The sequence below is a fragment of the Dermochelys coriacea genome, chromosome 2 (assembly GCF_009764565.3).
Source record: "Dermochelys coriacea isolate rDerCor1 chromosome 2, rDerCor1.pri.v4, whole genome shotgun sequence".
NCBI lineage: Eukaryota > Metazoa > Chordata > Testudines > Dermochelyidae > Dermochelys > Dermochelys coriacea.
The window spans coordinates 161,804,027-161,818,903 of record NC_050069.1 but is presented as its reverse complement, the minus strand read 5'-3'; the positions used below and the strand labels follow the sequence as shown (position 1 = coordinate 161,818,903).

The following is a 14,877-nucleotide window of genomic DNA, read 5'->3' as shown; positions in this document are numbered from 1 at the left end:
AAAGGAGATCTTCTGGTAAGAAAAGAATTTCCTTAGGTGAACAGGGCAGTAGTTATCTGTATATCAACTGTTGATTCAGCCAATATATGCCCTAAGACTATCCTAATGTCTAAGAAGTCATACAATGTACATGTATGGGCAAGGATCCAACCGCACAAAGGAAGTTGCTGAGGTAGGTATATCTGAATGTTTTACTTCAGGTTACAAGTAAACTGTAGAAATTCCAAGCTTTGGTACGGACACCTATGCCCTTCTGCCTGCCATATTCTAGTCCCTGCACTTTTACCTCAAATTTGAGCCATGTTGCTAAATATGTATCATTTGGGACTTTCTTGTATGAGTGGAATAAAATTTCTGGAAGTAACCTTCCTTCATTTGTTCTTTTCAATACCAAGCTACAAGGTTGAGATTTTCTGGTTTCAGGTGAAATTGATTCCAGTGACAGCATGTCCATCTTATACCATATGGACATAGGAGCTTTTCTTATCTTGGCAAGTTTCAAGAACAATGGCTTCCTCCCTCAACATCTATATAACTTGCTTTTCTCTCTTGCAATTTTCTGTAAAATCAGAGAGTTCCAAGAACAGACAACTCAGTAGTTCACTTGGTGAAAAACTGAACCAGGACTTCTGCCACAGTCAGACCTTAATAGTGTGTGTTCTAGAAAATATTTTGCAATCGTCTTTGGCAACAGAGATCCAGTCTGGGGTAGCCAAATCATACTGCAGTGAATCTGGACTGGGAGGAGGGAATGGGGGGGGGGGGAGGGGGGAATAATCCATTCATCCGATTTACCAATTGGCAGCTAACTGTCTTAGCAGACATGTTGCTTTTCCAGCCCAATAAGATGCTTCACTGCCTAGATTCACAGTGTAGTTTTCCAATGCATCATCATGGCTAATCCTCATCTGTTGACGTTTACCATTGCTGTTGGTTGTAAGTCATAATCTACTTGTTCCTTAAGAAGGGATTTTTCTCCCTCTATCAAATCCTACATTGTTTCCTTTCCACAGGCTGTATTTTACTTCTCACTTGACTGAGCATGGCCTGGAATGGCGGATGGACACCCTACAGCAAACATCCTTAGTTATCTCTTAAATGCAGGATTCCGAGATCTCCTGTCCTGGAAATAAATGGTGCTTAGAAGACTATCCTGAAGTTCTTTTAATAAACATTATAGTTTCCTTGAGCTGGTGCCAACCCTCCCTCTTAACTATGGATGAGCAAACAAAAGATGTTTTTAGGTTTAGCACTGGACCCCACAATTCACAGCACATTAAATGAAATGGTATAACTGTCTGGTACCATCATACTGAAAACGCTTTTCTGTCATTTCTGAATGAGCGATTGTAGGACAATCTGAACTCCCCCAAGATTACACAGGAGGGAGGGAGAAAGTGCAGTTAGCGTCAGTGCTTACAGAAAACACTACTAGTTTTCAATGCTGCGTAAATGGGTAGATAAATCTTTATGGCTTAGTTTGATTTTCTGCAAAATTCTGTGAACAATTCCAGTAACACTACAGGCAAGGTCAGAATCTGTGATTAAATGGCCCTTCCTCCCATCCATGACCAGTTTCAACCTTAGCAGAGATCAGTGCTTAACAGCCACTAGGTGCAGTTAGCTCCGCTGACAATTAATGTATTTTAAAAAAAAGAGAATGGCTCCATTAAACCAGTGGACCCCCCCCCCACCTCCCTAAGCAAACATTGATAAGGCTGTTGAGAGACTGAATGCACCCAAAACCAAGTTTCTAAACAAGCTTGAACTGTGAAGACAAAGGGCTTGTCGACATCACATTGTGGAGTAAACTTGACTTAGGTCAACCTCCAGCCACTGCAGTAATTCAATCGGCTGGTGGTCCACACTACCCTTCATGCGTTCTCTCCAGGAGCACTTGCACCAGCTGAAGTGGGGAATTGTTAGAGCATGGGGCATTGATGGCCATGGAGGGGAGGGGCTAATCCAGCCCTCGGAGCTAATCCCCTCATGGAGGTGGATTACCAGGAGAGCTGGGAGAGCTCTCTCCCAGTGCTCACGCACGACCACACTCACACTTCAAAGCGCTGCCGCAGGAGTGCTCCCGTGACAGTGCTTTGAAGTTTCCAGTGTAGCCATGCCTTTAGTGATACCAAGAGCTAGTCTATACTGGCAACATGCCTTGTGTGGTCGTGGCTCTAAAAAACCCACCTCAACGAGGTAAACTGTTAACAGTGCCCCAGCGTTGCATCTCGTTGTATACACTGTATACGCTTTACAGAGCTACAACTTGCTGTGCTGAGGGGAGTTGGGGGAGTTCACACCCCGAGCAAGAAAGTTGCAACGCTGTTAATTGCCAGCGTAGACAAACCCTAACTTTCAAATAATTTAATACAGAGTAGACTTCAATATTATCCTCTTATCAAATTATATTAACAGTCCTAAAAATTATGAATAATTTACCAGCCATGCGGAAAGACTCAACTCACCCTCTCTTTACCATGATGCAAAAAGTAATGATATTTTATCGTCCAGTCAAGTGTAAATTACTTGTCTGGCAAACATAATAAGTCTGCATTATATTTTACAAGACTGGACACATTAATTTCCCTGTACTGCAATGCTAAATCAGCGTTAACGCCTAGCAGTTCAGAGCTATCAGTAACAGCTGATGTACAAACCACTGACTAGAAACAGATACAATATACCAACGGGTTCTAAAAACAGGAAACTAAATGGTCCTCATCAAATATGTGGTATATGGGATGAGAGTGATTGTCTTTCATTTTTTGGAATGCATCTCCCACTCTAGATAGTGATAAATCATTCCTGGCCTCGGTTGAATTTTAATCCTTTATCTGAAATATATTTTTGAAGTTATTTTTGCACCTCTGAAACACACTAGTATTCTATCAAGAAGCAGGGTTTGATGGATTTTTTTTAAACTTCACAAATATACCCCAGATACCCCAACAAATAATGTATCCTCTCTGCTTCAAATTAGCATCTTTTAAGTGATCCTTAAGATGTTATATACAAGCCACCGTGCAGCTGCCAAAACAAAACCTTACAAAACAAAAAGAAAGTCAAAACCCCACAAGCAAGCCTAGAAAGGGTACAATTTCAATTACAATTAAGAAGTGTTCATTGGGAATGCCGTACATTGAGGGGGAAATGAAAAGGAAAACCTTCCATGCTGAAATAGTTTGCAAGTACTTTACAACTCTAGAATGATGGAATTAGATACTATATACCACCTTTTAAATTATGAAATCTCAAGCATTCGTTAAAAACTGTTATAGAGCCTTTTGAACATAAAAATGAACTTATGACAAACAGAATGAAACTCCAATGGTTTCTCAGATTTCATTGATGAGAAACCAGAAGAGAATTACAAAGAACCAGGTGGATTGATTTTAAACATTATTAAAATCAGCAAGCAGGAAACCTTGATTTAGATCGTTGATTTTAAATTTATTTTCATTGGTTTGTAACCATTAAAAGATGTTGATTTTGCAGCTAAATATAGTCTTCACACTAATTTGGCTCTTCCTTTTGCTAATCAGAAGGATAATAAATGTGTGTAGATATCATGCAACAGCAATGATGGCATTTATCTTCGAACCAGACTAGATGGAGGCTTGCTTAACATCAAAAGGGTTAGAGTGAAAACAAAGGTGAAAGAACTGGTTATGAGAGATTTCCTGTTTGCAGATGACACCACCTTGGTTGCCCACAGTGAATCTTTTATGCAAAATCTCTCGGACAGATTTTCTGCATCATGCAAGAGCTTCAGGTTGACAATCAGTTTCAAGAAGATGGATCATATACAAGGATGGAAGAACCAATGCCTGACATTACTCTGGAGGGTAAATCTCTTGGTGTCATAACAGCTTTTGCTAGTTGGGTTCTATGATCAGTAGGAAACTTGACCTTCAGACTGAACTGAACAGCAGAATCGGAAAAGCAGCTAAGGATTTCAGGCTATTACAGAAACATGCATGGAACAACAACAAATTATCAACTAAGGTGAAGATGCGAATCTATCGGACTTGCTGTGCCATCATCTCTACTCCATGTTTGAGAAACAAGACTACGTATGCTAGGCATGTCAGGAGACTCAACAGCTTTCACATGAGATGCCTGTGTAAGATTCTGGAATTACAGTGGGAAAACAAACTACCCTACACAGAAGCGCTGGAGCACAGAGAATTGACACAATTAGAAACTACTATCAAGAAGCGAAGGTCATGATGGCTCGGTCATGTCAGGAGAATGGGAGAAGACCATATCCCCAAGAATATTTTGCACAGCGAGATTCGAGACAGCTCTTAAAAAACAGGGTTGCCCTTTATGGGGGTACCCCAATGTGTGCAAAAATGATAAGTAGTTGCTCAACATTAATGTAGACAGCTAGGGGAGCATGCAGAATCCTGTTCAATCTAGATGGAACATCTGGCACTGGGTGCAGCTCAATATGAAGCAACTTTGATCCACAGCAAAGCAAGAAAAAAAAAAACACAGTGTGCTGTAATCTTGGACTCCAACTCAGACAACACATGGATTTGTGAAACTTGTAAAAATCTATGTTGCTTTTGTTAACCATAAGCTGATTCATCAGGCATCTGACTAGACCTTTTACAAATACACCATGATCCAGTGGGTCAACAGTTGCCTGTCTTTTTTTAATACTTATATACTTATGTATATACACATACATATACACACCTATATATACACACGCTTAAAAATAATTAATCTGAATAAGTGTATTACTAGAAAATGGTGAATAACGCATTTCTTATTTACTAGATTAGATATTTTAACTTGATTTTACTTGCTATATTTGGACAGAAATTCAAATTTAATTAAAAATGCATAAACAGCATTTTCAAAGTTTGTTAGTTAAACTACTTTGAGCTGTATATATAAAAAAGTTTATCAAAGTATGTTTTATTTAAAACGGATTTATTAAACAAAGTACATCTGTAGTTAGTAAATTGAACTGTTTCTGGTCACCAGGTCTTTCAAGATTTTAGAACTAGTAAATCTCATCCTCATCTATTTTATTCATAGAATGGAAAACAAGCTTTCCTGCTTTTTGAACTCCCAAATGGTTTAACAACTTGAAATGTGTTGAATGAACTAATAAATTAGTGTTAATAAACCTTCATGAGGAAAATATTCTCTATGCACCCACAGAACTCAGGTTCAGGTGCTTAAGCGGCAATTTCTACCAGTTCAGTGGCTTGACTACCTTTAAAACATTGCAGCACAGATGATGCTATTTTTTTTGTATTTAATTTAAATTTTAATCGATTATAATTAAGGTTATGAGTCTTTCATGGAGGTCATGAATTCTGTGACTTTCTGGGACCTCCAGGACTTCTGTAGTGGCAGGTATGGCGGACCCCAGGGGCACCTAAGCAGCAGCAGCATGCTAGAGCCCCCACCCCCTCGAGCAGCAGTATCAGCCAGAGCACCTCACACCACCTACAATTTAGTCAGGGATATTTATAGTCATGGACAGGTCACGAGACGTGACTTTTTTTTTTTTATTGCTAGTGACCAGTCCATGACTTATTAAAAATACTCGTGACTAAATCATAGCCTTAATTATAGTCAGTTTAGGCCTTATCATTGGTTGTCAATATCAAACTTCATTTAAAATGGGTTTATTTTTTAAAACAAACCTTAATTAGAAAAATCAAATTTAAATAAAAAAATCATTTTTAATTTAATCATTCATTTGTATCCACCCTGCTAATAAGAACTCGACATTCAAGTCCAGTTCCTTTCATACCTCTGCCTCATTTCAACTAACAGAATTATAGCATGCAAATTAGCTCTAGAGCAGAGGTGGGCAAACTATGGCCCGCAGGAGCATTCTGCCCAGCCCTTGAGCTCTTGGCCAGGGAGGCTAGCCCCGGCCCCTCCCCTGCTGTTCCCCCTGCCCCACAATCTCAGCTCACTGTGCCACCAATGCAATGCTCTGGGAGGCGGGGCTGCGAGCTCCTGGGGCAGCGCAGCTACAGAGCCCAGCCTGACCCAGTGCTCTGTGTTGCGTGGCTAGCTCTACCTGGGTAGCGCGGCTGCCTGTCCTGCTGTAGCCGCGCCGCCAGCCACCAGCGCTCCAGGTAGCATGGTAAGGGGGCAGGGAGCAGGAGAAGGGGGTTGGATAGAGGGCAGGGGAGTTCGGGGGTGGTCAGGAGCTAGGGGTGTGGATAGAGGGCAGGGCGGTCAGAGGGCAGGGAACAGGGGGGTTGAATGGGGGAGGACAGGAAGGAGTGGTTGGATGGGGCAGGGGTCCCGGGGGGGGGGGGGGTTGGACAGGGCAGTGGGAGGTACGGGGTCCGAGGGCGATCAAGGGACAGAGCAGGGGGGTGAAGGGGGCAGGAGTCCCGGGGGGGCTGTCAAGGGGCAAGAAGCGGGGGGGGGTCAGATGGGTTGGGGCTGCAAACACCTGGCTGTTTGCAGAGGCACAGCCTCCCCTAACCGGCCCTCCATTCAATTTCTGAAATCTGAAGCGTGCCTCAGGCCAAAAAGTTCGCCCACCCCTGCTCTAGAGGAAGGTGATTGGTTGTATTGCCTCATGTCACAATAGCCCCAATTAAGGTGCTGCCTTTGCCCTGTCCATTACATTCATAACACTTACATAAAAGTCACCAATAAAGTAGCATGACAACCTTCTTTCTTTAAACGTAACTTATGAGATTTCAAAACTTCCCATATATTTAACTAACTGAATAGTGCTTTATTTCATTCTTAAGATCACAGAGGACAAAAAGGAGTCACTGAGTGACAAATTTCTTCAAGAACACATTTAAGTTTATTTTAACTAATTAATGGTTTACCTGAAAATTCTCAGAAAATTGTGGACTTAGAATAATTGTGGAGGATGTTCTTCCCTCTTCGAACATAAAAGTTGAATCCTGCTTTAAGTAGAAGACTCAATCTTAACTATGTGTAGTCTTGAAAGGATTAGATTTTTATCAGTCAACACTGATTTCACTGGATATCACAAACCAATGAAAAATATTTCAATCAATAATTGAAATTTACATATAGGCAAAAAAGAAAAATGCTGTTTGAAGACTTAGTTTAAGGATATTTACTTTGTATTTTCCCATAATTTCCCACAACTGAAAATTTACAAAACAGATAAAAATCAAAACATTTTGAAGATGAACATTTATATTCCATCAAAATGATAAAAAATTGAATTCTGACAAGCCTAACTATGAGACTATGGCCCCACCTTCTGAAAAGACAGACCTTCTTTATTGGTACAGACTGGGATACTTTATTGTGAATTTCCAATTTGTGAGTAGGTAAATATTTGAAAAAAATATCAAGGATGTGGTACATCAAAATAAGTAAAACTAATTTGAGAAGTCTATTTTTAAACTGATTTATAGTATTCTCTTTAAGACATGAGACAACATGACAGCATTCTATCAAATCTTTGATAAGTGGATGGAGGCATAAAGTACACCATGAAACAAAACAAATTGCTGTTCTAAGTAAAAGGTACCTGGCACATAGACAACTAAGCTACAGCTGACATTTATCCCCTCCAACAAGCTTTTGTAGTTATCTTTTACCACCTTCTAGGTCTCACAAATCATAAGTTCATATAGAAATTTAAGTACTCCCATCTCTTCTCACAATTTTAGGGTTTTGGGTTTTTTTCAGTTTTCAAATGGAGACAATGCAATATATACCTTATAACACAATTATGAAGCTTCATCAGGCAGAACAGATGTACTACAATTTAAAAGGAGTACTTGTGGCACCTTAGAGACTAACAAATTTATTAGAGCATAAGCTTTCGTGAGCTACAGCTCACTTCATCGGATGCATTTGGTGGAAAAAACAGAGGAGAGATTTATTACACACACACAGAGAACATGAAACAATGGGTTTATCATACACACTGTAAGGAGAGTGATCACTTAAGATAAGCCATCACCACAGCAGGGGGGGGAAGGAGGAAAACCTTTCATGGTGACAAGCAGGTAGGCTAATTCCAGCAGTTAACAAGAATAGAGGAACAGTGGGGGTGGGGTGGGAGGGAGAAATACCATGGGGAAATAGTTTTACTTTGTAATGACTCATCCATTCCCAGTCTCTATTCAAGCCTAAGTTAATTGTATCCAGTTTGCAAATTAATTCCAATTCAGCAGTCTCTCGTTGGAGTCTGTTTTGAAGCTTTTTTGTTGAAGTATAGCCACTCTTAGGTCTGTGATCGAGTGACCAGAGAGATTGAAGTGTTCTCCAACTGGTTTTTGAATGTTATCATTCTTGACGTCTGATTTGTGTCCATTCATTCTTTTACGTAGAGACTGTCCAGTTTGGCCAATGTACATGGCAGAGGGGCATTGCTGGCACATGATGGCATATATCACATTGGTAGATGCACAGGTGAACGAGCCTCTGATGGTGTGGCTGATGTGATTAGGCCCTATGGGTATCCCCTGAATAGATATGTGGACAGAGTTGGCAACGGGCTTTGTTGCAAGGATAGGTTCCTGGGTTAGTGGTTCTGTTGTGTGTGTGTGGTTGTGCTGTGATATTGCTTCAGATTGGGGGCTGTCTGTAAGCAAGGACTGGTCTGTCTCCCAAGATCTGAGAGAGCGATGGCTCGTCCCTCAGATAGGTTGTAGATCCTTGATGATGCGTTGGAGGGGTTTTAGTTGGGGGCTGAAGGTGATGGCTAGTGGCGTTCTGTTGTTTTCTTTGTTGGGCCTGTCCTGTAGTAGGTGACTTCTGGGTACTCTTCTGGCTCTGTCAATCTGTTTCTTCACTTCAGCAGGTGGGTACTGTAGTTGTAGGAATGCATGATAGAGATCTTGTAGGTGTTTGTCTCTGTCTGAGGGTTGGAGCAAATGCGGTTATATCGTAGCGCTTGGCTGTAGACAATGGATCGAGTGGTATGATCTGGATGAAAGCTAGAGGCATGTAGGTAGGAATAGCGTCAGTAGGTTTCCGATATAGGGTGGTGTTTATGTGACCATCGCTTATTAGCACCGTAGTGTCCAGGAAGTGGATCTCTTGTGTGGACTGGTCCAGGCTGAGGTTGATGGTGGGATGGAAATTGTTGAAATCATGGTGGAATTCCTCAAGAGCTTCTTTTCCATGGGTCCAGATGATGAAGATGTCATCAATGTAGCGCAAGTAGAGTAGGGGCATTAGGGAACGAGAGCTGAGGAAGCGTTGTTCTAAGTCAGCCATAAAAATGTTGGCATACTGTGGGGCCATGCGGTACCCATCGCAGTGCCGCTGATTTGAAGGTATACATTGTCCCCAAATGTGAAATAGTTATGGTCAGGACAAAGTCACAAAGTTCTGCCACCAGGTTAGCCGTGACAGTATCGGGATACTGTTCCTGACGGCTTGTAGTCCATCTTTGTGTGGAATGTTGGTGTAGAGGGCTTCTACATCCATAGTGGCTAGGATGGTGTTTTTAGGAAGATCACCAATGGACTGTAGTTTCCTCAGGAAATCGGTGGTGTCTCGAAGATAGCTGGGAGTGCTGGTAACGAAGGGCCTGAGGAGGGAGTCTACATAGCCAGACATCCTGCTGTCAGGGTGCCAATGCCTGAGATGATGGGCGTCCAGGATTTCCAGGTTTATGGATCTTGGGTAGCAGATAGAATACCCCAGGTCCTGGCTCCAGGGGTGTGTCTGTGCGGATTTGTTCTTGTGCTTTTCAGGGAGTTTCTTGAGCAAATGCTGTAGTTTCTTTGGTAACTCTCAGTGGGATCAGAGGGTAATGGCTTGTAGAAAGTGGTGTTGGAGAGCTGCCTAGTAGCCTCTTGTTTCATACTCTGACCTATTCATGATGACGACAGCACCTCCTTTGTCAGCCTTTTTGATTATGATGTCAGAGTGTTTCTGAGGCTGTGGATGGCACTGTGTTCTGCATGGCGAGGTTATGGGGTAAGCGATGCTGCTTTTCCACAATTTCAGCTCGTGCACGTCGGCGGAAGCAGTCTATGTAGAAATCCAGGCTGCTGCAAAGGAGGTGCTGTCGTCATCATGAATAGGTCAGAGTATGAACAAGAGGCTACTAGGCAGCTCTCCAACACCACTTTCTACAAGCCATTACCCTCTGATCCCACTGAGAGTTACCAAAAGAAACTACAGCATTTGCTCAAGAAACTCCCTGAAAAGCACAAGAACAAATCCGCACAGACACACCCCTGGAGCCAGGACCTGGGGTATTCTATCTGCTACCCAAGATCCATAAACCTGGAAATCCTGGACGCCCCATCATCTCAGCATTGGCACCCTGACAGCAGGATTGTCTGGCTATGTCTCCCTCCTCAGGCCCTTCGTTACCAGCACTCCCAGCTATCTTCGAGACACCACCGATTTCCTGAGGAAACTACATCCATTGGTGATCTTCCTAAAACACCATCCTAGCCACTATGGATGGAAGCCCTCTACACCAACATTCCACACAAAGATGGACTACAAGCCGTCAGGAACGTATCCCCGACTGTCACGGCTAACCTGGTGGCAGAACTTTGTGACTTTGTCCTGACCCATAACTATTTCACATTTGGGGACAATGTATACCTTCAAATCAGCGGCACTGCGATGGTACCCGCATGGCCCCACAGTATGCCAACATTTTTATGGCTGACTTAGAACAACGCTTCCTCAGCTCTCTTCCCTAATGCCCCTACTCTACTTGCGCTACATTGATGACATCTCATCATCTGGACCCATGAAAAGAAGCTCTTGAGGAATCCACCATGATTTCAACATTCCATCCCACCATCAACCTCAGCCTGGACCAGTCCACACAAGAGATCCACTTCCTGACACTACGGTGCTAATAAGCGATGGTCACATAAACACCACCCTATATCGGAAACCTACTGACCGCTATTCCTACCTACATGCCTCTAGCTTTCATCCAGATCATACCACTCGATCCATTGTCTACAGCCAAGCGCTACGATATAACCGCATTTGCTCCAACCCCTCAGACAGAGACAAACACCTACAAGATCTCTATCATGCATTCCTACAACTACAGTACCCACCTGCTGAAGTGAAGAAACAGATTGACAGAGCCAGAAGAGTACCCAGAAGTCACCTACTACAGGACAGGCCCAACAAAGAAACAACAGAACGCCACTAGCCATCACCTTCAGCCCCCAACTAAAACCCCTCCAACGCATCATCAAGGATCTACAACCTATCCTGAAGGACGAGCCATCGCTCTCTCAGATCTTGGGAGACAGACCAGTCCTTGCTTACAGACCCCCCCAATCTGAAGCAAATACTCACCAGAACCACACACCACACAACAGAACCACTAACCCAGGAACCTATCCTTGCAACAAAGCCCGTTGCCAACTCTGTCCACATATCTATTCAGGGATACCATCATAGGGCCTAATCACATCAGCCACACCATCAGAGGCTCGTTCACCTGTGCATCTACCATGTGATATATGCCATCATGTGCCAGCAATGCCCCTCTGCCATGTACATTGGCCAAACTGGACAGTCTCTACGTAAAAGAATGAATGGACACAAATCAGACGTCAAGAATGATAACATTCAAAAACCAGTTGGAGAACACTTCAATCTCTCTGGTCACTCGATCACAGACCTAAAGTGGCTATACTTCAACAAAAAAGCTTCAAAACAGACTCCAACGAGACTGCTGAATGGAATTAATTTGCAAACTGATACAATTAACTTAGGCTTGAATAGAGACTGGGAATGGATGAGTCATTACACAAAGTAAAACTATTTCCCCATGGTATTTCTCCCTCCCCCCACCCCCCTGTTCCTCTGATATTCTTGTTAACTGCTGGAATTAGCCTACCTGCTTGTCACCATGAAAGGTTTTCCTCCTTCCCCCCCCTGCTGTTGGTGATGGCTTATCTTAAGTGATCACTCTCCTTACAGTGTGTATGATAAACCCATTGTTTCATGTTCTCTGTGTGTGTGTATATAAATCTCTCCTCTGTTTTTTCCACCAAATGCATCCGATGAAGTGAGCTGTAGCTCACGAAAGCTTATGCTCTAATAAATTTGTTAGTCTCTAAGGTGCCACAAGTACTCCTTTTCTTTTGCGAATACAGACTAACACGGCTGCTACTCTGAAACTACAATTTAAGTTATCTTATTTGAAACCGATGTTTCAAGAGTTGGATGAGTATGCCAATATAAACCCCTTACCCATAAGAAAGTTTAAGACATACCTTTTTCCAAGCTGATTTTCTAAATATTTACCATCACAATATTTAACAAACACTTTACTGAATCAAAAACATTCTTGGAAATTATATACCAAGTTCTAAATAGCACAGTTAACTAGTATATCAGAATGAAAAAGCATTTAGTCTGTACCACATTGATTTATATAAACTTTTCAAAAGTAAAATTTTAATTTCTGCATTTCCCTCTCCTAATCCCTCTTGCAAACATTTTCCCCAAACTCTCAGAACTACCAGTCATCTTTATTATTGATTAGACTTCTAGCTTCATTCTCAGACACAGTACTGACAGTATGTTGCTGTATCAAAGTATTCATCAAGCAGAAAAGTTACAAAACTGAGAAAGTGTAACAAACTGCAAGAGTTAAACCTGCAATTTCTTTGGGCACTACTCAAGAAATACAGCAGATTTTGTTTTTTTAAATGCAATAGTCCAGAATAATAAGTATTTAAAAAAAAGTTTGGAGGCCTCATCCAATCCCTACATAAGTCTGTGGAAAGATTCCCACTGACTTCAAGGGGAACTGGAACATAAGGTGCTCTCTAGCTCATGGGTGGTAAGAAGCAGTTTTCCCTAGAGGCAAGTTATATATAGGTAAGGCCCTTCATTTTGAGTTATCTAATTCTCAGAAAAATGCCTAGGTTCTGAAAAAACAAATATTCAAATTTTACTGCTTTAACCCAGTTTGCTCCCCTCTCATCTGGCTCCCTGCCTGTCTCCTGCCAGTCAAGAGGGCTGAGAGAATGTTTAAGTTGTTTAATAGATAACACAATTTGTAAATTTACAGTTTATCCAATGAATCTCTTGAAAGATTACTGAAATATATTCAAAAACAAGATTAGTCAATTTCAGGGTTCCCTGAAAAAGTTAACCCTTAACAATTGCAGAAGACTGACAAGAAATTGTATCTGTCACCTCGAGAAACTGGAATGTACCAGGTGGGAAGACTTAACTCTGGCACTTCATTTTATTTTATTTATATATAAAATGAATGAGCTCTTCATCCGAGAGTCTCAAAATACAAAAGGTAGGTAAATACTATTGCAATTTTACAGAAGAGGAAATGAAGTACAGGGAGATTAAATGGTCTGTCTTTGTTTTCTATAAGATTACACAGTCAGTATCAGAACTTGGAACAAAATTCAGGTCTCAATTCCCTATCCCTGGCTGCTATATTAACTTGCCGTTTTTTAAAAAAAATCCTACAAAGGAATGACATACAAGAGTGGTTAAAAAAAAAAACCCTGAAACAAGGCTTCTATAGTAAATTCATAGAAAGCTCAACTCCCTTCACAGAAGATGCTTTATTGACCAGAATAAAAGGACCAACAATTTTAGCAACTTAGACTGTAAACTCAATTTCTCTTCCAAACCCAGGGACCAAAATCACCCCTGGTCTTTTACAGGTAGAATTTCCAAAGTTTAAGACTCATATGTCTTCAGTTTCTTTTGGCTACAGTTAACTGCCTCCATTCATTTGATTGGTATCCAAAAACAAATAGAATTAAGCAACTTCTTTCTTCTCTCCCCCCTCTCCCCTTCTTTTGTCTTGTTCTTTATCGGCTTTGGATTGTATGCATCTCTCTCACCTTACCTTTCATGTCTTTCCAGGGCTGGGAAAAGCTAATCACTGTTCCATAGGCAGCTTAAGACTTACAATTTGGTTATCTGCAAGGAAACATTGTGGTCACAATCTGAGCTGTGGTCTCATTCTCACAAGTATATTAAAACGAAATAATACTGCCTGACAGCATTCCTGTTCTGTTGTTTTGGACAATTGTGCCAGTCTCATTTTTATTCCTTTGTTTTTACTGTGAGAAACTTCAAAGCGTCTTAAATTTGATGGGTTTCAGAGTAGCAGCCATGTTAGTCTGTATTCGCAAAAAGAAAAGGAGTACTTGTGGCACCTTGGAGACTAACACATTTATTTGACCATAAGCTTTCGTGAGCTACAGCTCACTTCATCGGTGCATCCGATGAAGTGAGCTGTAGCTCATGAAGCTTATGCTCAAATAAACGTGTTAGTCTCTAAGGTGCCACAAGTACTCCTTTTCTTTTTGTTAAATTTGATGGTGGCAAGCTACTGGATCTCCTCATATTGCATTTTTACAGAACAGAAAAGGAGCTCTCTGTGGACAAAATTTTCCGCTTCCATGCATTTCATCTAAGCTGCATGTACACATAGGGAATTAATTCTAAACCCACCTTTTCAAGTGCAAGTTACCCAAAACACTTCATCTTTTTGAAAGAAAAACTCATGGGTATGTTCTTTCCACAAATTCTGTAAAGAGTGTTTATGCCGCACTCCTTAGCATACTCTACACCAATGGTTTTCAACCTGTGGCTATGATGACTATGACCTTAGACTAGGTGTAAGATTTCCAAAGGAGTCTGCTCCTGCATTCAAAATTTTTCAGGTGTTTGCAAATGAAAAAAAAAAAAAAAGTTGAAAATCACTGCTCTAGGCAGGTTTCAGAGTAGCAGCCGTGTTAGTCTGTATTCGCAAAAAGAAAAGGAGTACTTGTGGCACCTTAGAGACTAACAAATTTATTAGAGCATAAGCTTTCGTGAGCTACAGCTCTCTTCATCGGATGCATGAAGTGAGCTGTAGCTCACGAAAGCTTATGCTCTAATAAATTTGTTAGTCTCTAA

The 14,877-nt window shown here is 41.4% G+C and overlaps 1 protein-coding gene across 11 annotated transcripts in view; it reads right to left on the bottom strand.

Annotated features, from left to right (window-relative positions):
* The window catches only part of GALNT1 (polypeptide N-acetylgalactosaminyltransferase 1), a 184,914-nt gene that overhangs the window by 155,573 nt on the left and 14,464 nt on the right, over positions 1–14,877 (bottom strand). The window contains exon 1 of one of the 11 annotated variants that reach the window (XM_043508611.1): positions 13,820–13,842. The exons of the other annotated variants lie outside the window; for them this stretch is intronic. The gene's annotated coding sequence lies outside the window, so the exon portion shown is untranslated. Of the gene's footprint in view, positions 1–13,819; positions 13,843–14,877 lie in introns of those variants that run through there. 11 annotated transcript variants of the gene reach the window in all.